General features: G+C 39.4%; 1 long non-coding RNA gene across 2 annotated transcripts; it reads right to left on the bottom strand.

Moving 5' to 3' along the window:
• Positions 1 to 8,879: 8,879 nt before the first annotated feature.
• On the bottom strand, positions 8,880 to 24,126 carry LOC121825721 (uncharacterized). Of its 2 annotated transcripts, XR_006068088.2 has the most exons (4): positions 21,769 to 24,126; positions 18,995 to 19,065; positions 12,817 to 12,938; positions 8,880 to 10,563 (listed from the first exon to the last, which is right to left on the bottom strand). It is a non-coding gene; the product is annotated as an uncharacterized LOC121825721 (long non-coding RNA). The 2 variants fall into 2 exon arrangements; XR_013047922.1 differs by lacking the exon at positions 21,769 to 24,126 and having other exon boundaries at positions 18,995 to 21,760.
• Positions 24,127 to 25,287: the final 1,161 nt, after the last annotated feature.

Raw genomic sequence — 25,287 nt, 5'->3', positions numbered from 1 at the left:
GATGCTATGGTGTTGAGAAAAGAGGTGAGAGAATGTGGCTAAAGATTTTACAAAGAGCTGTGAATAATCTAACATTTACCCTTTGCCAAGTAACAAGTTAGGGTAGCAGAGTTTTATGAATATGGGTAAAAATACAAGATTAGAGATGAAAGCTAATTTAGTATTCATAGTAATAACACTAACCAGAGTCTCTATGCTTTCACAACAATTTTGAATTCCAAATCCTCACAGAGCTATGAAAGGTGGGCCAAATGCCACCTGCAGGTGAAGTAAGCTGCATTATAGAAGAAGTCTGAACTTAGGGAACTCAAGCTTATAGAATCTTCTCTATTGAGAAATGAACATGCTTGTACCTTTGCACAACAGGGAGATGTCATTAATACCATCAAACATTCCTTTACAAAGATCATAGAAAAAATAGGAACAGCAAGCAGACAGTGTCTTGCTTGTAAGACATTCAAAGATATCACTTTGAGTCAGGCAAGGTTTTGTGCAGCCATGGTTTCAATAGGGAGATACCATTCACAACAGAAATGCCTCATGCAAATTCATCTCTATTATAAAGCACACTTCTTTAAATGGGTTATTTCCTAAGATGGTAAGTAAAATACAGCCATGAGTTGTTTAACGGCAGGGATGCATTCTGAGAAATTTGTCATTAGGCGATTTCATTGTTGTACCAACATCATAGTGTGTGCTTACATAAGCCTAGATGGTATAGGTGAATCATTCAACTTAGCCTCCTAATTCAATCACGAGATTCCATAAGCATCAGATGTTTGAAGCTAATGCTGGATCAACATGAAAGAATATTTAACTGCAAGCATTTTCCATAAGTAAGAATACACTCTAAAATAATGATAAAATTATAGCCGTTTAGATATATAAACATGTAATGGGCATTTGAGATCATGATCAAATGTTCTGAATTGTATGCATGGTTTTGGATGAGTGGCGGTACTGTGGGTTTTTATAGCATTATCACCGCAAATATGAGAGTGATGTATTGTGCTTTGACATTGTGATAGCTCCATTGTAATCTTATGAGACTACTGTCATATATATTCAGTCTCTTCTTGACTGAAACTTTGTTATGTGACACATCATTGCACTAAAAGGCTCAGAGCTTCAAGGCCTTGGTGCAGCTTGCTCACTTTACAGAAATGTAAACTGAGACCTAGAGCTCAACTGGTCATAATTGTATTGTGATATACAACTGGCAATTTACTTATGTCTAATCACCGCGGTGCATTCTGGGCCCACAGAAAAGTAGCAGGATACTTATCAGAAACCTTATTAGAAACCAAGTAATTATCCTCACCACGTTTACACTAATGTATTAACATCATGGAGTTCATTAAATGAATAGTAAATCTGAGGCACTGAAGTTATTTTCCATTGAATCAAACCAGGCTCCAATCAAAATGGTTACCATTGATATCTACTTGATGCCTAGCATTCTCAGAGGCTCTCTGTATATATCATTTCACACACACAAAGAAAACTACACAGTCAGAAAATAGGGCTGACTAAACAAGCCACACTGCAAACATACTTACCTAGAGCTCAGTTAAAGGCAATAATCAACTGAAATGGACTAGTTGGTGAAGTTATCTAGGGTCTCAGTGTTGTTTACCAACCTGCTTGTACTTCACTACCTCCCCTGGATTCATACTGGCCATAAATCTCACTATGTACCTTGTTCAGTACCTTCAGTCTTTCTCACTTTCCATAGCAGCGGAAACGTGGGATTGGGTAAGGAAGGAATGTAAGCGCTATCAACAGTATTTAAACAGAACCCAGCACAGAGCTACAGGTAGACCCTCTTCCATTCATAGGGAATCTAGATAAGAATAGTAATCCCAGAGCAAGAAGGTTAATTGGGCTTAAACATGGTTTCTGATTGAGTTTCATTAAATGTCGCCGAGAAAGTGAGAAGCAAGTGTTGAACAAGTGGGAAAAAAATCTACTTGTGTGTTTCTGATTATGTATGCAAATCCATACAAGCCGCAAGATGAGGATATATAATGACTTTCAAAATTATGAGCATAATGAAATATAAAACCCAACAAGGAATGAAGTGTGTCCCTCAACCTCCACCCCCTCGATTTCTAGTGCCATAAGGTTGATTAAAAACCACTGGCACCTGTTACTAGCTTAAGAAAAATTAGCTCTGTCTAGAGTTGTAAAATACCTTAAAGGAAGACTCATTTTTGAGAATGAGAGGGGTGAAAATTGAATTGCACAGGATAGACCAAACCTAAAATATATGTATTCAGTGGTAGACACAATATGTAACAAGGGACTTTGGGAACTGCAGTGAATCTAGAAAAGAGCAAGCAACATAACCAGAGACCTTGGAATTTTAGACTTTAATTACTTGTGGAAAGGCTTAAGTGTGGTTAACCCAAAGACCTTGTCTGGCTCAACCCTGAGAGGGTTGTTTTAGTTTTTACCCTGGGTTTACTGAGGTATTGGCAAGGATAGATAGATAGATAGATAGATAGATAGATAGATAGATAGATAGATAGATAGATAGATAGATAGGTAGGTAGATAGGTAGATAGGTAGGTAGATAGATAGAGATAGACAGACAGACAGATATATATAACTGATTACTACAATCAAGCTAATGAACACATCCACTACCTCACATTTACATTTGTATGTCTGGTAAGAACTTGAGAACTAGCCGGTCAATGGTGGCGCACGCCTTTAATCCCAGCACTTGGGAGGCAGAGACAGGCAGATCCCTGTGATTTTGAGGCCAGCCTGGACTACAGAGCGAGATCCAGGAAAGGTGCAAAGCTACACAGAGAAACCCTGTCTCAAAAAACTAAAAAAATTAAAATTAAAATTAAAAATAAAAAAGAAGTTGAGATCTATTCTCTCAGCATATTTCAAATACACGATACATTATTAACTTATCACCATGTTGTATAATAGCTCTCCAGAACATTGATTTCACAACTATGAGTATGTAATCTTAGCTCAACATCTTTCTTTTCCCACACTTCCCAGCATTTCTAATAACCATTCTACTATTTGTTACTCTGAGTTTGACTTTAGGAAATTTCTGTATAAATGTGAGATCATGCAGTGGTTATCTATGTGTCTGGCTTATTGTACTAAGCATAATGTAGTAAGTAAAGTCAAAACTGAGACAATTAGTGTGGTTGGATGTTTAAAAGTAAAAGGTTTCTCCTCGGTACAGAAATAACTTCTAAACAATTAAATCTGTCTAAAAATGAAGATGTCCACTGTCATACTTTGCTTTCTGTTGCTGTGATAAACACTGTAACCAAAATCAACTTGAGAGAAGTAAGGATTTGTTTGACTCATACTTCCACACCACAGTCCATCATTGAGGGAAGTCAGAACAAGAACTCAATCAGGAACCTGGAGGCAGGAACTGAAGCAGAGACCATGGATGAACTCTCTTTACTTGCCTGCTTCCAGGATCATGTTTTGATATGCTTCCTTTTGCAGCCCTGGTGCACCTACCTAGAGATGATACCTCTCACAGTGGGCTGGTTCCTTCTACATCAATCAGCAATCAAGGAAATGCTCCACAGGGGGACTGGAAAGGGCTCACCAGTTAAGAACCTAGGCTGTCCTTGTGAAGGACCTGGGTTCAGTTCTTAGAACACACATGGCAGTCTGTACTGTAACTCCAGTTCTGGTAGATCTGATGGTCTCTTCTGGCCTTCATTGGCACTGCATTGATATTGTGCAGACATACATCCAGGCAAACCACCCACACACATTTTTAAATGCCATCTGAGGGGGAAATTCTTCCGTTAAGGTTTTGACAACCAAAGCTAACGATGGCACTAACCAAGTGATATAGGATGAATTTTTCAAATAGAAGTTATAGGGCTTAGCACATTCACAGGATCTGGAAGTTTGAACATTCCACATGCATTCTTCTCATGCTTCTACTAAACACCAGGGCCCCCGACCATCTGGCTGTGAAGTCTCTGGATCTCTGGATTTATTAGGTTAAAAACAACAAATCTCTGAGCTTAAGTCACCATGCTGAAACTATATCTACTTTTATCTTAGAAACTCCATTTTATAAAGGCACAGGAAAGTGGAGTAAAGAGTCTTCTAATGCCATGCAAGCTTTCAAATAAGTCTGACTTTTGGACTCTGTAAATTAAGGATGCCCAAAAGCGTCGCAGAACAAACATATGTGGATAATTTGTAATGCTATTCAATTGACTGAAGTTATTCTTGACTTTAATTCTACACACTCTAGAATCCTCTCAAAAAACAGTTTCAACTTTCTTTGTGCCAAGCTGATTGCCAATAGTTTTACTCTTTGATGCTTCTAGCATCTTCTCTCAGCTCACTGACAGCCAAGCAGAGTTGTTGTCCAATTTATAACATCAGTTCTTTATGCTCTACAGGCAAGACTTCCTGGCACACATAGTGCAATATTCTTTGTAGCTGTTGCTGGGCTTGGACACTTTCCCATATCTTTCTTCTGGTTGTCTGGACCACACAGAATATTACAAGCATTCCTTCTGCTTCAAAGAACCTCACTTCAAATGTAATAGTTCTAAACATAGTTCCTGTACCACTAGAAACCAAGGTGGTAGATCGTTCTGTCTTGCTACACTTTCTACCCACTTAGTTATGCTAAGGTGCTCTGTGTTGGCTCAGAAAATATCACAGGGTGAGTAGGAGAAACAGAGGTGCATATATGGCCGCTCTTTACTCTCTGAGTTCTTCTCAAATTGTAGACCTTGAAGAAAGGGATTTTTGCCCATTTCACATCCTGTATCACCAAGACTGGATCAGATATGCTAAAGGAGGATATTAGATAATTTAGAAAACTCCACTTGATGATGTCTAGTTCTCAAATTATTTTTCTGTATACCACTCTATTTTGAGTGTTAAAAACAGTAAGTTATTTACTTTCATTTTGTACTCAATCATATTTATTCAGTAATAAATGGACATCTTAAGCAAACTAAGAAAGTCATGTACCTTCAAATGCATATGTGATTTGTTTTCTTTTTTTTCCTTTTATTGAAAACAGATTTTTTTCTCACATAACATATCCTGATTATGGTTTCTCCTCCCTCTACTCCTCTCAATTACTCCCTACTTCCTTGCCCATCTGGATCCACTCCCTTCTTTCTCTCATTAGAAAACAGGCTTCTTGCAGACCCAACAAGCAAAATTAGTTGGAGCTCAGGAAATCCTGCAGAAGAGGGGGATAAAGGATTATGGGAGCCAGAGGGGTCAAGGACACCACAAGGAAACCCACAGAATCAACCAACCTGGGTTCATAGGGGTTCACAGTGACTGAACTGACAACCAGGGAGCCTGCATGAGACTGACCTAGGCCCTCTGCATATATGTTACAATTGTGTGGCTTGGTCCTCTTGTGGGACTCCTAACAGTGGGAACAAGTGTGGTGGTATTGTGTTCCCCAAAATATTGTGTACCCTAATAAATTTATCTGGGATCAGAGAACAGACAGCCACTAGATACAAAAACTAGAAAATGGTGGCACTCACCTTTAATCCTAACACTCCAGAGGTAGAAATCCCTCTGGATCTCTGTGAGTTCAAGGCCACATTGGAAACAGCCAGGCATGGTGACACACACCTTTAATCCCAGGAGCGAGACTTTAATCCCAGGGAGTGGTGATAGAAGGCAGAAAGGTATATAAGGAGTGAGGACCAGAAAATAGAAGCATTTGCCTGGTTAAGCTTTTAGCTGGATAAGCTTCAGGCTTTCGAGCAGCAATTCAGCTGAGAGCCATTGGGATGAGGACACAGAAGCTTCCAGTCTGAGGAAACAGGACCAGCTGAGAAGTTGGCCAGGTGATGTTAGCTGTGGCTTGTTCTGTTTCTCTCATCTACCAGCATTGACCCCAATAACTGGCCTCGGGTTTGATTTTATTAATAAGAACTTTTAAGATTCATGCTACAAACAGGGGCTGCCTCCAACTCTTATCCTGGCTTTTGGGACCCTATTCCTCATACTGGATCGACTTGCCCAGCCTTAATACATGGGGACATGCTTAGTCTTACTCAACTTGATATGTCATATTTTGTTGATACCCATGGGAGACCTGACCTTTCCTGAACCAAAACAGAGGAATGGATGTGGGGGGGACAGAGTGGGGTGGTAGGGAGGGACTGGGAGGAAAGGAAGAACGGAGAAACTGTGGCTGGGATATAAAATAAGTAAATAAATAATTTTAAAAAACAGGCTTCTAAGGCTAATAATAAGATAAGATGAAATAAAACAAAGACAAAACAAACAGAAGGAAAGAGTCTCAGGAAAAGGCATAAGAAACAGATATAGATGCAGAGACCCACTTGTTCACACACTCAGGAATCCCATTTTAAAAAACACTAAGCTGGAAGCCATAATATATAAGCAAAAGACCTGTAGGTTAAAAAGAGAGAAAAATGTTTTAAATATATAAAAGTAAACAAAATAAAACATACGATAATTAAATAGGTGGGAATCCCTGACACTATATTATGAGACAAGAAACCTCCAAAGATGCCATTGATTTCATTTTCTGTTGCCATCTACTGCTGGGCATGCAGCCTACCCTTAAGAGTAGTTTGTTTCCCCAGTGAGACTCCTTTGTAGAAAACTAAATTTTCATTTGCAAGTGGTTATCAATTGAAGATTGCTCCTGGGTTAGCAATGGAGCCATGTGCAGGCCCAGTCTCAGCCTCTGTGAGTTCATATGTGCATCGGTCTTGTTGATTTAGAGACCTTGTTTTCTTCTTTGTGTCCTCCATCGCCTCTGGCTTGTACACTCTTTCTGCCTCCTCTCTCACAGGGTTCCATGAGAGAAGAGATTTGATGAAGACTTCCTTTTTTCCCTCAAAATCTATTTTTTATTTAATATTTTTATTTTATAATTAACTTAATTTCACATATCAGCCACGGATTTCCCTGTCCTCCCTCCTCCCACCCCCAGCCCTCCCCCCATAGTACACCCCTCATCCCCACCTCCAGGGAAGGCCTCCCTTTTAGGGCTCAGTGTTCCAAGGTCTCTAACTCTATATGATGTCTGACTATGGATCTCTGTATTTGTTCCCATCTGGGGCAGGAAAAAAGCTTGAGATATATGTTTTCAAACAACTTTCTCATCACACGTATTAATTAGGCAATATGCATTGATATATTGATATAATATGTATTATATCAATGCATAACTCAAGATGTTTTTCTGAAGTGTTTGAGAGCAATGCAATTCAAACTGTTAAAAAAACACAGGGACTCATAAATCTGAACATTTAAAAGATATCCTGCCTCAGACACAGATTGACCCAAGAGCATGCTTTGTTCCTCTCAACTCTCTTCAGGGCAGTTGGCTCACTTTTTGACAGATTCTCTCCACATACAAGGGAAGAACACTTCCCATGTGCTCCCAATTTAGACACAAACAGGAAAAATAAAACTTTATGTTCCACCCAGCATCCAAAAATCAATGAAGACAAGGCATCTGCTTGGCACTGTTTATAACTGGTGCCTACCTCTGAACCAACAACTGTTGGCAGTAGATAAATTCTATAAAATGCCCAGATTAGAGCATGTGTGTGTGAGTGTGTGTGTGTGTGTGTGTGTGTGTGTGTGTGTGTGTGTGTGTGTGTGTGTGTGTGTGTGTGATTAACACTAGAGCAGGATTGGAAGTATCGTGATGAATACCTCCACCAAGATCGCACAAAATAAGAGAAGATACTCTCTCAAAGGACAGAAAATTTTGACAAAACAAAATATCAAATTCCAGCCTCATAAATATCACCTCACTCCTTAAAAACTCTTCAAGGTATTCTCATCTATTTAAAACTAAGCTAAAGAAATTTCTCAAAGTCACACTAGCTGTGTGACCAAATGGGAATGTAAAGACAGTTGTAACAGTTCGCCAGTGTTTTTGTTTGTTCTACTACATCTTGTGCTTTTTTTTTAATGCCATAGACCCCTGAGTAATACCCAGTGCCCTATGCTTCCATCTGTAACACCAACTGAAACATGATTGCAGAGAAGCAGTTCGCAAACTCATTCACATTCATCTGTCTGACACTGACTGATTGAGAATTGGGCATTCCTCTAACGGAAAATTATAATTTAGCATGCACCAAATTTAGGTGGCAAAATGAATTGATAGTTAAGCAACAGATTTAAGAGTGAGGCAGGCATTAGTTATAGCCTTGCCTCTGATACTTACTAAGTGCATGATCTTGGGAAAGTTAACTAACACTCTGAGCTTCAGGCTACTCATCTGTAAAAGATAGATAATAGCACATATGAAACCAGAGATGTTATAATGATTAATGGAATTAGTTCTGTTAATTACCTACCCTACACCCATGTCAAATAGTTGGTGTTAAGTTAATATTCATTTGTCCCTATCCTACAAGAATAATTTAAGTCTTTTTAATCCATAGGTGAAGGCAGTTTGAGGAAAGCCAGAAGCCCTTTTGTTCTTCTGAAATCAAGGCACAAAAATACCTTTTATCATCACTGAGACAAAATACCTGGGTTTATTTGGGTTCCCAGTTTCTGAGGATCATCGTCTATTGTGGCAGAGAAGGCCAAGCAGAGCAGCTCATTCAATGGTGATGGGAACATGTGCTGACACAATGGTGGATCAGGAGCAGAGATGGCAGACTGGAAGCAGAGTTAAACCTTCAAGCGCCCACTCCTAGAGGCCTATGTCTGCAAGCCAGGATGATCCCCCAAAGGTTCCACAGCCTTCATATCTGCATTACAAGCTGGGGACTAAACATTAAAAATGTAAATCCATCAGGGACATCTCAAATTTAAAACATAAGACCTCATATGTACACAGCCTTGGCACATTAACTGCTCACATATAATAGCTCTTTTGATCACACACTCTGTGTGTGTGTGTGTGTGTGTGTGTGTGTGTGTGTGTGTGTGTGTGTGTGTCCCTAAAGGAAACTGATCCTCCTCTCAGTATCCATTGTGCACCCATACTTCATCTAGGAGTGGGATATTGTGAAATTTCCCCTGTCCATGTTGACATATCAATTGATAGCAGTATGCCTATCTTGTTCAGGCAACCATACTGTTGAAAAATCATGAGTGAACTTTCCCTTTTCCCTGGCGTTCTAGAGAACACTGTCTCACAGCAGATGTCCTGGTCCTCTGGCTCATGTCATCTTTCCATCCCCTTTTATGTAATTTTCCCTGAGTCTTAGGTGTAGAGGTGGCATGTATCAGTTGGCAGCTAGCATAGTACCCTCTGGTAATATGAGGGCCAGTCATCAGTAAAGACGCACCCAGGCCTGTTCCAACTTGATTCTGTGAAGCCCTGTGGTATATCCAGCAATATGGCCCTTACCTTCAAGTTCTGGAAGACAATGAAGAGCAATGATAATAGTTCGTATTGTTTTGGGAGACCGTTGTAAACTCCCAACCAACAAGTTAAGGGGAGGTTTCCCATGCCTGGCACTGAGGTTAGATAGTGCATGGCTCTTGGGGTAAACACCATCATCTCATGTGGCATAACTCAATTAAATTATATGCATATGCATACATATATGGACATATATATATATATATATATATATGTGTGTGTGTGTGTGTGTGTGTGTGTGTGTGTGTGTGTGTGTGTATTTTAAGTAAGTTTATAATATGTTTCCCTATGGCTTTTTCAAGCATCTTTGGTGTTATCACTCCTTCCTTCCTCTCTTCCTATATTAACCTTTACCCACTTCTGAAGTGAAAGTCTCCCTATTTTCCCATTAACTTCTTCATTGCACCAGCCTCCTACTCTCCCCCATTCTAGAGTTCCCTTTTCACCCCTCTCTATGACCCCTTTCTACTTCCCTGGCTTATTCAATTACCTCTTGTATATGCAAATCTAAAGATTCAGAGCTTGGAACTACAAATAAGAGAGAACATGCAGCATTTGTCTTTCTGGATCTGGGGTACCTCACTCAGTATATTTTCCACTTGTATCTATTTACCTGCAAATTTCATGATTTCATTTTTAGCAAGTCATGTTTCAAATGTTTCAATATTTGTTTTTATTTTATGTGCATGTCTCTGTGTGCATGTCATATGCATGTGAGTATCCATATAAACCAGAGGGTGTCAGAGACCCTGGAGTTAGAGTTTACAGGCAATTGTGGAGCATCCACTGTCAGTGTCAGGAGCAGAACTCAGGTCCTTCAGAAGAGCAGCAAGTTCTCTTAACCACTGAGCCATCTCTCTAGACCTTTTAACAACTCTAAGAGAGTCAAGGCAGAAACACATAAGCCCAATTTCGCTGATTTGAAAACACAGGTTCCAGGAAAGTTGGATCACTTTTTCATATCTCAAGTAATATTTAGCAGCACTGGAGCCAAATGGTTTTTTGTCTTCTAATCCAGGCATGTCTTCTGATAGACAAGATCATATTTCTTGTCACTCACTGGGAGAAAGGAAGTTTCCATACAAGATCACATTTCTTGGCAGTCGTAGAGAAAAAGACAGTGACCGCATTTCCGCAAACATGAATATTTTTCTTCTTCTTTCCTCCCCACTAAATTGTTCACTCATGGGTAGAACCTAGAGAGGAAGAACAGATAAGAGATCTGTTTTCAGAGAAAAAGAATAAATGGGAAATATAGAACTATACTATATATTTATAATGCATAAAGATATTAGGATATATAATATATGTGGTGGTTCGAATAAGAATTGCCCCCATAGGCTCATATGTCTGAATGCTTAGTCACCAGGGAGTGGAACTATTTGAAAATATTAGGAGGTATGGCCTTGTTAGAGGAGGTATGTCACTGGGGGTGGGCATTGAGGTTTCACAGAACTGCCCCCCGCCTGTCCTTTTGCCTATGGATCAAGATGCAGAATTCTCAGCTCCTTCTCCAACACCATATCTATCTGTGTGCCACCATGCTCCCCACCATGAGGATAATGAACTAAACCTCTGAACCTATAAGAAAGCCCCCAACTAAATGCTTTCTTTTATAAGGATTACCTTGGCCATGGTGTCTCTTCACAGCAATAGAACAGTGACTAAGATGGTGTAATAGTATACATGTGCTTATATAGAATACATAGTATAGGTGTCCTATAAGGAATTGGTTAAACCAGTTATGGAGGGTGACAAGTCTCAAGTCCTGTAAGGGATTCAGAAGAGCTGGTGTCATCTTCCATCAAAAGGCAATAAGGGTGAAAATCGAAAAATCAAGTAAGTCCACATTCTAGCATGAAGTAGGGAGGGTTTCATGGCTTAGGATAGTTGATGGCTTCTAAGGGAGGGACAGAGTCACTTTTCTCTAAGGGTGTGGCTCCTAGCAAATCAACCACACTCCAGTGGATGGCCTTAAACTCATGAGTATATGAGCAACACAAATTTAAGTTCATGGATTATTATATAGAAAAAATAAAATGAAGTTGGGTATTGGTAAGGTAGAGATGGATCTGGGAGGAGTCACTGGGAGAAGCTGAGGTGAATGGGATCAAAATACATTGTATGAAATTACAAAAAAAGTAATTAAAATATTTTTGAAAAATCAAAAAGGGAAACCAATAAGAGCCAATATTTCAGCTTGCGTCCAAAGGTGGGGTGGGGGATCCAATGTCCTAGCACAAAGGATAGACTCCTTCTTGCTTGGTGAGGGTCATTATTTTCTATTCGGCCCTTCAGGTGATTATTAAGGAAAACAACACGTTTTTCTCTGGACCAAGCAAATGTTAATTTCATCCAAAATATCTTCACAGACACACTCAGAAGACTATTTGACTAGACCTGTGGGCAGCCCATGGCCCAAACAACTGAAACATAAAATTAAACATCACAACTAGTAAAAAAATCTTCTTTGATCTTGGCATATCCAAGATCTGACAAATCCTTTATTTCATGGGGCATGTTCAATGGTTCCTTATAAATAGCCCCAGTGAGGCCTTTCAACTTCTTTTACATAATATATTTTCTCTAGTTGATACTAATGCATTCAAGGCTTAGGTGCAAGGCATTGGACTATTGGACGCCACAAAGACTCTCAGAAGACCAAGTACGTTCAAATATGCTTGGGAATTTTTTAAATTTATTATTTGAGAATTTCATATGATGTATTTTTTAATTTTTCAGAGCAACATATACATGAGTCTCAAATTTGGTCACAGAAAGTTTTTATTCTTGTAAGTGAGAATAGAGCTTTGTCGGAATATAGCTCTTTTCTCTCTGATCTCAATGTAGCAACAGTGTCTTTTGCTAGAATGTGTGCCCATCCCACAAACTCAAGGCTTACAGGTCAAGCTTGCCATAGGGTTTTATTAAAGCAGCTATTTTGCTTGACTTAAGGTGGAAGACAACACTTTCTCCACTGTAGTGGTGGGAGTGAGGACCACAAACTCTTCCTCCTAAGAAACTGTCAGGCTCCTTCAATCTCAATACATTAGCATCCTCGAGGCGAGCATTTAGATAAGGACCACAAAAGCAGTTCTTACCATCATCTTTGGTTTAAATGGCAAATTTTAATTGTTTCAAATGCAGGATTTTTTGTTCTGTTTTGTTGGTTGTTATTTGAGTTTATTAATGAATAAACTGATAATGTAAAAACAATGAAAGCTACTATCACGTTGCCAATTTCAGCCTAGAGATATTTGCCGTAAGTGTGTCATAGGTTCCATTAAAAACATCTTTTACATACACACACACACACACACACACACACACACACACACACACACACACCTTACTTCAAATGAAAAGGGAGCTCCCCTTTAATTGTTGTATATGTGTTAGCTTTCTGTCACTGTGGTAAAATAAACAACTTACAGAAAAAAGAAACTTACTTGGGTTCATGACTTAGAGGTTTCATCCACAGTTGGCTGGTTCTGTTGATTTTGGTCCTGTGTTGAGGGAGAACATCATGGAGGGACTTGGGATGAGGCAAAGTTGTCTACCTCATGGTGGGCTAGAAGCAAAAGACAGAAAGAGAGACAACATGAAAAAAGATGGAGCTCAGATCTCAGCATCCCTTTCAAAGACATACCTCTAACTTCCTCCCAACTGCCTTCACCTATGAAAACTTCTAGAACTTTGCAATGCTACTACAGTTTGGCAACCAAGCCTATAACACATGAGCCTTTGGGGAATGTTTCAGAGTCAAACTACAGCATCGATATATATTTTCACTGTTATTTTAAGTGATATGCTCCCCAAAGTTATAGTTACTCAGTCTTAGATGTTACCCCATATGGAATTCATTCCTTCCACAAATCACTGCTTCTACTGCTTCCCAGCAGCATGGAGTGCCCTCAGTGGCTTGGGAGTCTCTGCTTCATTGTCTCACCCATCAGAAGGTTCACCTGAGGGCTGAGAATGTATCCAATTTATCATTCTTTCCTCAGCTCCCAGCACAGTCTGACATACAGGGTGAGCAACTCAGGCAACGGTTGGTAAATGAAGTGATCATTACAAGAGAAAGCTGTGTGTTTTATTGATTCAGTGACAAGTAGGGGATGGCACCATGCCCTCCAGGAACTTGATGTCTACTTGAGCATATTGTATAGCCCCCATTATATGATACTGGAGAACAGGGCTGTGCTTTAGTCATCTCTATATTCCATCATTTAGCATAATTCTTAGCACACTCAGTGATTCTCAGACTTGCTTCTATGATGGGTAGAGGATAATAGGTAAATATCTCTAAAGGAATATCACACAATTAGTAGTCAAGATAAACTTCAATTGGAATTTTTCTTGAAATAATGGTGGTATGAACACGATTTTTTCCTCTTCCAAATATATAGAAATGTAATATTCAGTATGAGAGTTTTGAATATAATATTTTTATTCTTTGAGAACTTCATGCAACGCATTTGATCATATTTACCCTGCACTCCTCTCCTAACTCCTCCCAGATCCATTCCCCACCTTCCCAATCTCGCCCAACTTTATGTCGTTCTTTTCTTTCTCTAAAAACCCATTGACTCCAATTTGTGCTGCCCATATTATCATGGCTATGGGGCCATCCAGTGTAGTGTGGTGGACTTACCAGAAGCAACACCCTTAAAGAAAACTGGCTCTCCTTCCCCTAGAAGCCATCATCTGTCTGTAGTTCCTCAGTGAGGGGTAGAGGAGCATGCGTCCCTTCCCCTCCATATTATAACACTGACTAGCTTGATCTTGTGCTTTGTTCATAGTAGCCAGAACCTAGATGTCCCTCAACTGAAGAATAAAGAAAATGTGGTAGCTTTACATAATGGATTATTACTCAGCTGTCAAAAACAACACAAATTGGAGTCAATGGGTTTTTAGAGAAAGAAAAGAACAACATAAAGTTGGGAGAGATTGGGTGATCCTAGCTAAGACTCCTAGCAATAGGGGATACATAACCTGAACTGCCCATCTCCTATAACCAGACAAGACTTCGAGTGGAGGGATTGGGACACCGAATCAGCCACATAAACTTCAACCCCCAATCTGTGCTGGGGGTAAAGGTGGTACAGAAATTGTGGGAGTGGCCAACTAATGACTGGTCCAGCTTGAGCCCTATGATATGAGAGGGAGCCCATCCATGACACTGCCTGGAGCACCAGGACCCAGAGGCTGGATAGTCCAGAGACCTGGCCTAGAACCAAACATAACTGGCAAAAAAAGGGCAATGTAATGATGCCAAATGATATTCTGCTATACCAATAGATTGGTGCTTAGCTCAATTGTCATCAGATGACAGAGGTGTCATCCAGCAACTGGTGGAAACAGATGCAGAGACCCACAGCCAAACATTAGGCAGAGACTGAAGAATTCTGCAGAGGAGGGGGAGAAGAGATTGTAGGAGCCAGAAGGTTCAAGGACACCACAAGAAAATCAACTAACCTGGGCTCATAGGGGCCTGCAGAGACTGAACCCACAGCCAAGGAGCCTGCATGGGACTGACTTAGGCCCTCTGCATATATGCTACAGTATATAGCTTGGTCTTCCTGTGAGACTCCTAACAGTCAGAGCAAGGACTGTCTCTGACTCTTTTACTGGTTTGGGGGACCCTATTTCTCATACTGGGTTGCTTTGTCCAGCCTTAATATGAGGGTAGGTCCCTAGTCTTACTGCAACTTGATATTCTATATTTGGTTGATATCCATGGGAGGCCCGCCCTTTTCTGAATAGAACTGGAGGAAGAGTGAATGAGGGGGCCAGCCATGGGATATGGGGGGAAGGACTGGGGGAAAGGAAGGAGAACAAACTGTGGTCTGGATATTAAAATGATGATGATGATGATGATAATGATAAATCATTTTTAAAAAAGGGAAACGTGCACCCAAAAAAACCCTCTTTCCCTTATAACTGACCCAGTCTGTAGTATTTTTGGCATCACACAACAGACTAGGATAAATGACTTAACAGATCACTCTGTCCCAGATGTAAAACTTTGATTGACAAATTAGGCTTGTCAATAGGAAAATGTAACCTTCCTTGGGTGGTGGAGATGGGAAAGATATAGGAAGGGTTAATCTTAGTCAGACTTGGAGAGCTTCTGTGGCTCAGTCACAAGCCCTACCGAGGAGTGTCTGTTCTAACACTGGGTCTGACTATGTCACTGAGGTATATTTTGGGCCCATAGTAAGCGGACTTGGTAGATAATAAAGAGTAGAAATCCTGGATTTTCCTCATCATTTCATTCAACTGTATGTTCATGTTATGCTCTTTAAATCCATTTAACTATTAGTTTGTGTCTTTTTTAAACTCCTTGAATTCTTCGAGTTTATAATTGTTCTTTTGAATTCTATGTCCTGTGATTTAACTTAGTAATTTTCATTAGAGAACATTTCTATAGGTTTGGGGAGAGATGTACTGTCTTGACCTTTTATATTGCTTTTTCAATGATACTGGCCATATGGGCATCTTTCATTGGTTGTGTAGATCTGATATAAGATTTTAGGCTGCCTCAGGCTAGGCCAGCATACAGGCTATGTGGCAAGGCCTAGAGACTGAGGATAGCACCATTAGGAGAGGTTCTAAGGATTCATGGGGGTGAATCTTTGTGCAGATGTGAAGCTCAGGAAAGGCCTGGAAATTAGATATGGTACAGGTGGACTAGAGGGTGAAGGGTCATCAGAGTGGACCTATGAACAGGGTATGCTACCAGAGATAAACATGGCGACTGAAGAGGATGAAGGCAGGTGCTGCTGATGGGTCTGTAGGTAAGTAGGGATCCTCATTAACTGTTGGTGAGTTGGAAAACTGATATAGTCATTCTGGAAATCAGTTTGGAGAATTCTCAAAATATTAAAAATAAATCTGCCATATAACCCAGCTATATCACCCCTTGGTATATACCCAAAGGAGCTGACATCCTAACTCCATAGGTACTTGCTCAACCATGTTCACTGCTGTTCTATTTACAACCTAATTGTCCTTCAACTAATGAATAGATAATGAAAATGTGATACATATACATAATTAATACTACTCAACTGTAAGTAAAAATGAAATCCTGAATTTTGCTACTAAATGGATGGAACTAAAAAGATCATGTTGGGTGAGGTAACCTAACCCAGATTCAGAAAGACAAATGTCACATGCTATCTCTCTCATTTGTGGTTCTTAGCTCTGAATCTATAAATGTGAGTATATAATATGGAGTAACCACAGAAACAAGGAAAATAAAAAGGTACCAAGGAGGTGCAGAAGGAGCTCTAGGGTGAGAAATGATGAGTGTTATGAAGGAAGAAATTGGATAACGGGGCCGAGGCTTTAACTGGGAAAAAAGACAGAGGGTAATACAGAAGGAAAGGGAGGGAGGAGGGATAAATAACACTAGGGATGCTTGAAAAAGATGTAAGGAGTCATTATTTTATATTTACCTAAAACTGCATAATATACACATGTATATGAGTACACGCACACTATATACATATATATGAAGTTATAGATAGATAGATAGATAGATAGATAGATAGATAGATAGATAGATAGATAGATAGATAGATAGATGATAGATAGATATAGATATAGATATAGATAGATATATGAAGTTATGTCACTTGGAGTAACAATGCTCCCTACCCCCCACAAACCATGGACTATCTGACAAAAATCCTGCTACTGTTCATGAGAAACCTCTCAAGTTGTTGATCAAGGGAGTTCATGATATCCCAAAAACAATATAGGCTATTACTGTTACCCTTGGTTGTCTCCCAGAATTTGAAGGTAAGGCTCTGCTGCTGAAGACATGAATTTGGAGGAATCAAGCTGGAACTAATCTGGAAGCCTCATTCTTAAGGAATATCAGAAGGTACTGTGCAAGCTTCTAAAAGATAGGAGTATTCTGTATCCCTGCTCAACTACACAACTGTGAAGCCTATGAACTACAACAATAATTGGATTGGAAACATTTCCACAATGGTGCAACAATAATTGGATTGGAAACATTCCCACAATGGTGCAATAGTGGCACTTTTATCTTAGGGGTAACCAATAGCTAATTGGAGGAAAGACCACTCAACAGGAGGAAAATCATGTCTGATACTGACTGGCAATGAAGCCACCTACCCATGGCTGGAGAGGTCATAGACATTAAAGGAGAACCTAGTACCACCATTTTCCTAAACAAGCATAATTTTCTAACTGCACTTTACATATTTATCCTTATGCCTACAGGTAAGTGTAGCTCTAACTTCTCATCAAATAAATTTCTCTTTGCAATAGGAGACAATTGTAGAAAATCACAACCAGTCAAAACACAGAGAACAAGTTATCACGAAGTGTCCACTCCCAGTTGATACATACTCCTGCACCTAAGGTTCAAGGAACAATGTGGAAGTGTGTGGTGATATTTTGTTTGTGCCCTCACAAATAAAACTTGCCTTAGATCTCAATACTTGGAAAGCACACACCTTTAATCCCAGCACTTGCAGAGAGGAAACAGGAAGTGATATGACTGGGTGGAGAGAGGAAGTGATATGATAAGGCAGGGTGGGAAGAGGAGCTTGGCCCCTTTCAGTCTGAGGATTCCTAGAGGTAAGAAGTCTTTCTGTGGCTGCTGCTCTGCTTCTCTGATCTTTCAGCTTTCACCCTGATAGCTGACTCTGGGTTTTTATTATTAAGACCAATTAGAACTCATGCTACAGAAGTGGGGCAGAAAGATTGTACGAGTCACAGGCCCAAAATGTCTACTGTGAAATTGTGTATCCTAGAAATGACGAGGAAAGTTCTCCGACATCTCAAAAATATGGCTGCCTGAAGAATGCCTGAACAATTCCAACAATAGCCGACAACTTAGCACAGATGGGGAAACTTTCACTGGGTCCCACCTCTAGGTGAAGAGCTACAAGTAATTAACAAATGCTGAGAGTCAAGGATTAGACTTCCTTAGGGATAAGCCCTAATTGGTTATCCAAAATGAAACGTCATCCCTAGAAACACACACATGCAGGCAACAGCGAACAACTGACTCAGCAGGTTGTACGTATGTATTTATACATTTTTACATGTATGTAACAACAATGGTTTGTAAAAAGGGAGGCTGTGAATTTGGGAGAGAGTAGGGGACATGTGGGAGGGGTAGGAGGGAGGAAATAGAGGGAAGAAATGATATAATTATATTTTAATTGAATAGAAGAGTAGAAAGAAAGAGCCACATGATGACATCATTTAAAGTGAGTGTTGTACAGAAAAGTTAAACCAAGACACCACTGAGATTAATTGATAGATTTTTTTTTTAAAAAAAAAAAGACGTTTCCAGGAAGGCAGCACTAATTATTCTAAGGCCCATTTTGTGCTACTTATTTTATAGCCTAGGCTGGACCCTGAGGACAGTCATTTCTGAGTTCCCAACCTAGGTTATAGTGGGAATATTAACCCCATCTCTCATTATCACAAGGTGAGTAAATAGCTGGGACCAATGGAACAGCTAAAATAGTTTGAGGACATAAAATAGAGATTTTCTCAATGTTATGTGCATATGAATCATGTGTATTTCTTTTTAAGTGTTTATTCATCCATTCATGGAGAAGAGTGGGGACTCACCTGCCATGTACACATGTAAAACTCGCAGGACAACTTCAGGAAGTCAATTCTCTCTGGTCACCATGTACGTCCTGGAGATCAAACTCAGGTTATCAGGGTTAACAGCAAGTGCTTCTACATGCTGACCAATTTTGCTAGCACCAGATCTCTTTTTTAAATACACATTCTGAGATCAATCATGTTAAGTGAAATAAGCCAATTATTAAAAAGAAAAGTGTGACATTTTCTCTCATTTGTGACACCCAGGGAAAGGACATAAAGGCTAAAGAGAGACTATTAGAGGTTTAGAAGGGAAAGGAAAGGGGAAAGAAAAGAGGTTATAAGATAACAGAAGGAGCCATGAATATCTTAAGCATATATGGAATGTGACAACGAAACCTATTTCTTTTTACAATTAGTATATGTTAATACAAATCACATATATTTTAATAAGTAATAAAATAAAATGCACATTGTGCTTCATTGGGTCTGGAGTAGAAAGATTCTGCATCTAACAGAACATGTTTTTTTGTTGTTGTTTTTTCTGATACAGCACTCTTTCCACCAAGGCTTAGCTCCTGGGTTCCCATAATTTTATAGTCTCTATGTGAGGGCTTGAGATTTCAGAGGAAAGATACAATATAAATTTAAAGTAATTGATTTTTTAATCCATGTTATCATTACACTGAAGTACTTTCTTTTAAGCACTACGCACTACAAGTAATCCTGTCTTCCTTCCTACAACCTATCAGAAACACATATTAAACCAAGAAGAAAAAAATCAAACTATAAACAACAAAAACAAGTATAATTTGAGGGTGGGGGCCTGGAAAAACAGCTCAATGCAAGCACATGCACTCATGCAAAATAAACATACACACTTATATATGCATAATTTTTTTAGAAATGAATGATTTTGGCAAAATTAGGTAACTAATAATAATGACTTAAGCTATTAATATAGATCTAATGTAAGTATAGTAAAAAAGTAACAAAATATATTTTACCTACTATTTTGCAGGTATTAGAAACACAAACAGCAATCACTATAATGAAGGAGCAGTGACCCACCTTTTCATTACTCTTCTTTAAATATTAAAGAAAGGTCACTCTCCCAAAGGTTCCATAATTTCCTATAGATCTTTAAATGACTCTAATGTACAGTGTAGACATTGTGGAGAGCCAATGTGAAGACTAAACCTCTTTACACAGAAAGAATCTGAGGCCAAGAAAAATTGCATTATTCCTTAGTAATCAGAGGTTGGACCTCCCAACTCATAACTCAATGCATGGGTGTCATGTACCTCTGCCTGACTACAAGATTTTACAAAAGGGGATTTTATAATATCTAGACCTAATAAATTAATGAAGAATAGGTAAGGGAGTATAAACAAAGCAAGGGTCACAATTAAGTGATGATAGTTAGAGCCAGCTAATGGGTATATGGGGGTCCTGGCACTGTTCCCTCTACTTTTCTATATATTAAAAATTATCTTTAATACTACTGCTTTTTAAGATTATTGTATTTGATGTGTATGAGTGTTTAGCCTGAATGCATATATGTGCACCATAGATCTCAGAAGAAGACATTGGATCCCCTGGAACTGGAGTTATAGATATTTATGAGCTACTGTGTGGTGCTGGGAACTGAATTCGGGTCCTCTCTAAGAGCAACAAGTGCTCTTAACTGCTGAGCCATCTCTGCAGTCCCCAACACTGCTTCTAATATAAAAAAAGCTAAAGGAGAATTCTGTACTTCTGCCTAACTCTATATCGGTGCATCAACCGTAATTAGCTTTCATGGGTTTGAAAAAGCTTCCCGGCTTAACTCTAACTGGAAACATGACAACAATCTGTCAGCCTCTGTCACTCTCTGTAACTGCAATCAGTGTCAATTTCTGGGGTGTAATATTCCCTAAAATAACAAATGAATAACAAACAACACAACAAAATGTTATCTCAATTCATTTCTAAACATGTTACTAACAAATTGAAAGGTTATCACTTCAAATCAGTCATAAGTTTTGGAAAGTCAAGTACATAAAACAGACTTGACTTTGGTGAGATGAAAAGTATTCAAGACAGAAGCAGCAATAATATATATGAAAATATTATCACATTGTTGTTGGGTGCTTTGTCCTTTAAATGTCACTTAGGTCAATACAAATAACTTGCAATTTTTCTCTCTTGTTGCCCTGTTTTTCAAAGTGAAGGATTGATATGTCCAAATATTATTGTTGAATTGTCTATTTCTAAATCTAATTGTGTCAGTATTTGTTTAATGTGCAGGTGTTTTTTTTTTGGCTTATAATTGTATTGCACGCAGATGAACCCATTCTGTTTGCTTGCTTGTTTGTCCTATTTTCATTTGTTTGTTTTTATTTTATCTTATTTTATTATTTTAGGTGCCTGTTTGTTTTCTAAGAAAGAGAAAGAAAGGCTATCGAGTTGGGTGGTGGGGATGTGGAGATGTGGAGAGGACCTGGGAGGAGTTGGCAGAGAGGAAATCATAATTAAAATATACTGTATGAAAAAAAAACTATTTCCAATTAAAATAATTGAGGAAAAAAGAAAGTATCCTAAAAATATATTCAATATACCTGACATACTGTTTGGCTACATGAACTTTTTCCCTGTGAGCCTTTCAAACCTTCATTTCTGAATGGCTTTGACTATTACTAATCTTGGCAATTTTCCATGAATCTTAATCACAGATCCTTAAAAGACACCCAAAGGAATCACCTTGTTTCAAACCTCTACAGGGTCCTCTGTATTCCAAACATGTACTTTCTTACCTCCACTCAGAGGTAGCATTCCAATATGTCTAAGGTAGCCAGGATAAGTCACCTCAACCAGCATCATAGGCTCGTTCTCCACCTATAGATTCAGAGGAATGAAGAGTCCAAAGTGTTTGGCCAGCACCCTTAACTTTAGTAACATGATCGCTGTTGTTCTTCTGATGAAAGAGTTCCAACTAAGAGTTTCACAACTAAGACTTTTGAACAGCATAAAGCCACAAGAATAAGAAGCACAATTTTGGCTACTAGATCAGTGGAGATAATTGTGGGTGCTGCTGCTCTCGCTTCTACCCCCTTGATTCCTGGACGAGTCCGTCTTGGATATGGGAGCACTATGGATGCTGTCATAAAGTATACAAAGCCTTCTAGAAGAATGCTCCTGGATATGCAAGGCATTGCTACCTACATGGCAGTGTAACTGAGACTTTAAAAGGTCATCCAGTTTGATCAAGGCAGCTGGTTCAGGATATGTAGCAGAAACTTCTCCTGTTGTGGACCCCACCAAAAATGAGCAGACTTTTAGGTCACTTCACTGCTGGTTAGGATAACTCACTCAAAGTGATAAATGCATTGTCTTCAAAATTCAGAGCCCTTCTTTTAGTTGCAGGAGCACTAACATGCAATCAGTTATTCTTCACCTTAGAAGGATATCTCTATCCCATACCACCAGACCTCTAGAATTTTCATTGATATATAAGGACACTGAATTCTTGTCAGATTTATTTTTCATCCTCCTGCACAAAAACGATATTGCTTTTTTATTAGGTTTGCTCAGAAAGCATACCAAATTGTAGTTTTCATTGTGGCATTTTCAGTTATGCAGTGTTCTTATTCATCTCGTTCCCCTCTCCTGTCCAGCTGACCTCTTCCTGTTGGTGCCTTTGCTCCCTCGCAATAGCCTCGCTGCCTCTGCTTTCATGTCATATGTATTCCATTACCTTTTCTTTCTTCCTTTCCATCATCTTCCCCCTCCCTTAAAGGTTTTTCTCCCCTCTCCCGATGTTCTCCTTTGTAGTTGCATAGCCCATACCTCACTACATACATATATACACACACATAATACATACAAATTACAGTCTAAGATCTGCATATGAGAGAAGACATGCAATATTTGTCTTGGAGCCTGGCTTATTTTGCTTAACAAAATGACTTCTAATTACATCTATTTTCCTACAACTGTAATAATTCCATTTTTATTTATGGTTGCATAAAGTTCCATTGTGTATACATACTGCAGTTTTTTCATGCATTCATCTGTGAGTAAATATCTAGGCTGGCTCCATTCCCTAACTATTGTGACTAGAGAAACTGTAAACATGTATATGTAAGTTTCAATGCGGTAGAACTTGAGTCCTTTGGGCACAGATTCAAGAATGACATACCTGGGTCTTCAGTAACTGTATTTTTATTCTTTGGAGAAACATCCATACTGATTTCCAGAAGGACTGCACCAGTTTATATTGCCCACTAGCAGTGAGTAAGGGACCCCCTTAACCCATATCTTCAGCAACACTTCTCACTTGCTTCCTTAACGTTAGCTATTCTGACTGGGGTGAATTTCAAACTAATTTTAATTATAAAAAGTGTTCAATATTATGAAAACACCATTGCTTTTAGCTTACTGCTTTTTCAGGTATAGGCAGTTCTGCTGGCTTCTATTTAGCCTTTGTTTTAGCCATCATGGCTCTCATACATAGGTCAATGAACGAATGACCTATCATAGATTCTGACAAGGGTTAAGTGCATCAATTCCGATTTTGTATTCTGAAACTGACACATTTCCACAAAATGGGTTCAAGGCGTCATTTTATCAACTGTGAGATTAGCCATGAGCTAAAATTCCATTTATCATCTGAGCTTCACTAACCTCTGGTCAACTATTAGTTCACAATGATATTTTTAGTCTCCTGGAACTAGTGTCAGTCCAGAACCCATGTTCAATAGACCCTTAAGGTTATATTATTAAAATTTCACAGTATAAAGTTACCCTAGTAAAATCCTGTAGGTTCCCTTGGGAGAAAGATTAGTGGTGTAACTTTTGGGTGATATACTTATTGAGTCCATATTCATAAATTCTGATCAAGTGTATGCTCCTCCCAACATTGTCTTGTATTCTTAGTATCCATTCCTATATTTTCCCTCTCAGCAGAAGCTTGTAAAAATGAGACAACTTGAGTGATTATTTTGGAATTTTGCCTACCTCTTCATAGATCATGTTTTGAACCTTATATTTATAGGTCTGTAGGGACTTAATAGTTATATGTTTGCAAGCAAATAGGGGTTGTAGAAGGTGGTGAAGATCACTATTTTATTCTTAGTAACTGCCTCATAATTTCTTCTGGTAACTGTAGCTTGATTTTTCCGCCTCGCCCACAGTCAGGACAAACCTCTGTCACCCGCCAGTCCCAACCAAGTAAACACAGACACTTATATTGCTTTCAAACTGCATGGCCGTGGCAGGCTTCCTGCTAACTGTCCTTATCTTGCTAACTGTGCTTTTATCTTAAATTGATCCATTTCCATACATCTGTACCTTGCCATGTGGCTGGTGGCTTACTGGCGTCTTCACATGCTGCTGGTCATGGCGGCGGCTGCAGTGTCTCTGGTCATGGCGGCTGCTGCAGCCTCTCTGGTCATGGCGGTGGCTGCAGCCCCTCTGGTCATGGCAGCGGCTGCAGCCTCTCTGGTCATGGCAGCGGCTGCAGCCTCTCTGGTCATGGCGGCGGCTGCAGCGTCTCCTTCTGCCCTTCTGTCCTTTTATTTCTCCTCTCTGTTAGTCCCACCTATCTTTCCTGCCTAGCCACGGCCGATCAGGTTTTATTTATTAACCAATCAGAGCAACTTGACATACAGACCATCCCCCAGCACAGCCAAGTGCAGACCATCTCAAACACCTGCACTCAGGCCCATGGTCCTAATCATCCTCTATACGGACCTGCTGGGTAACGCCACAAAGAACCTGAGAATGGGCTCCCACAGGACCTACAGAACATCCCACAGCATTTCCCCTTTCTTTTTTTTTTTTTTAAAGGAAGGTTTTAACTTTTACACATCTCCAAAGTCAGCTTGGTATATTTGGGAATTTGGGCGTAGCTTCTCTTAACTACTTCCTGCTGGAGGGGGGCGCTGTATCTTATGGGGATGCAAAGAAAATTTTAGGATCATGGAGTAGTCCATGAGACCGTATCGTCTGAGCCAGTTGCCTTGAAACGATTCTGGATGTTGGATCATCTGGGCCATGGTGTCATCGGAGACCTTTCAGGTGGTCTTGGCTGGTCAAACCTGATGTATCTTAATCTGGAACAAATCCATAGCCTCTGGCTTTCTGTAGAGACAAAAACAGAGTCTCCTTTCCAAAGTAACACATCCTTATATCCAAATTTTAAAGTCAAGATATCTTTAATATATACATATTGGTTTAACTCAACATCTTTTACGATCAAATGTTTTTCTGTAGTTAAAAATCCCAAAGACAATATAATCCAAACTCTCTGTGTGATATCCATCTTTACATGG

This window comes from Peromyscus maniculatus, chromosome X (assembly GCF_049852395.1).
Source record: "Peromyscus maniculatus bairdii isolate BWxNUB_F1_BW_parent chromosome X, HU_Pman_BW_mat_3.1, whole genome shotgun sequence".
NCBI classification, from domain to species: Eukaryota; Metazoa; Chordata; class Mammalia; order Rodentia; family Cricetidae; genus Peromyscus; species Peromyscus maniculatus.
Note: the sequence above shows the minus strand (reverse complement) of the source record. Positions and strands in the feature narration are given on the sequence as shown.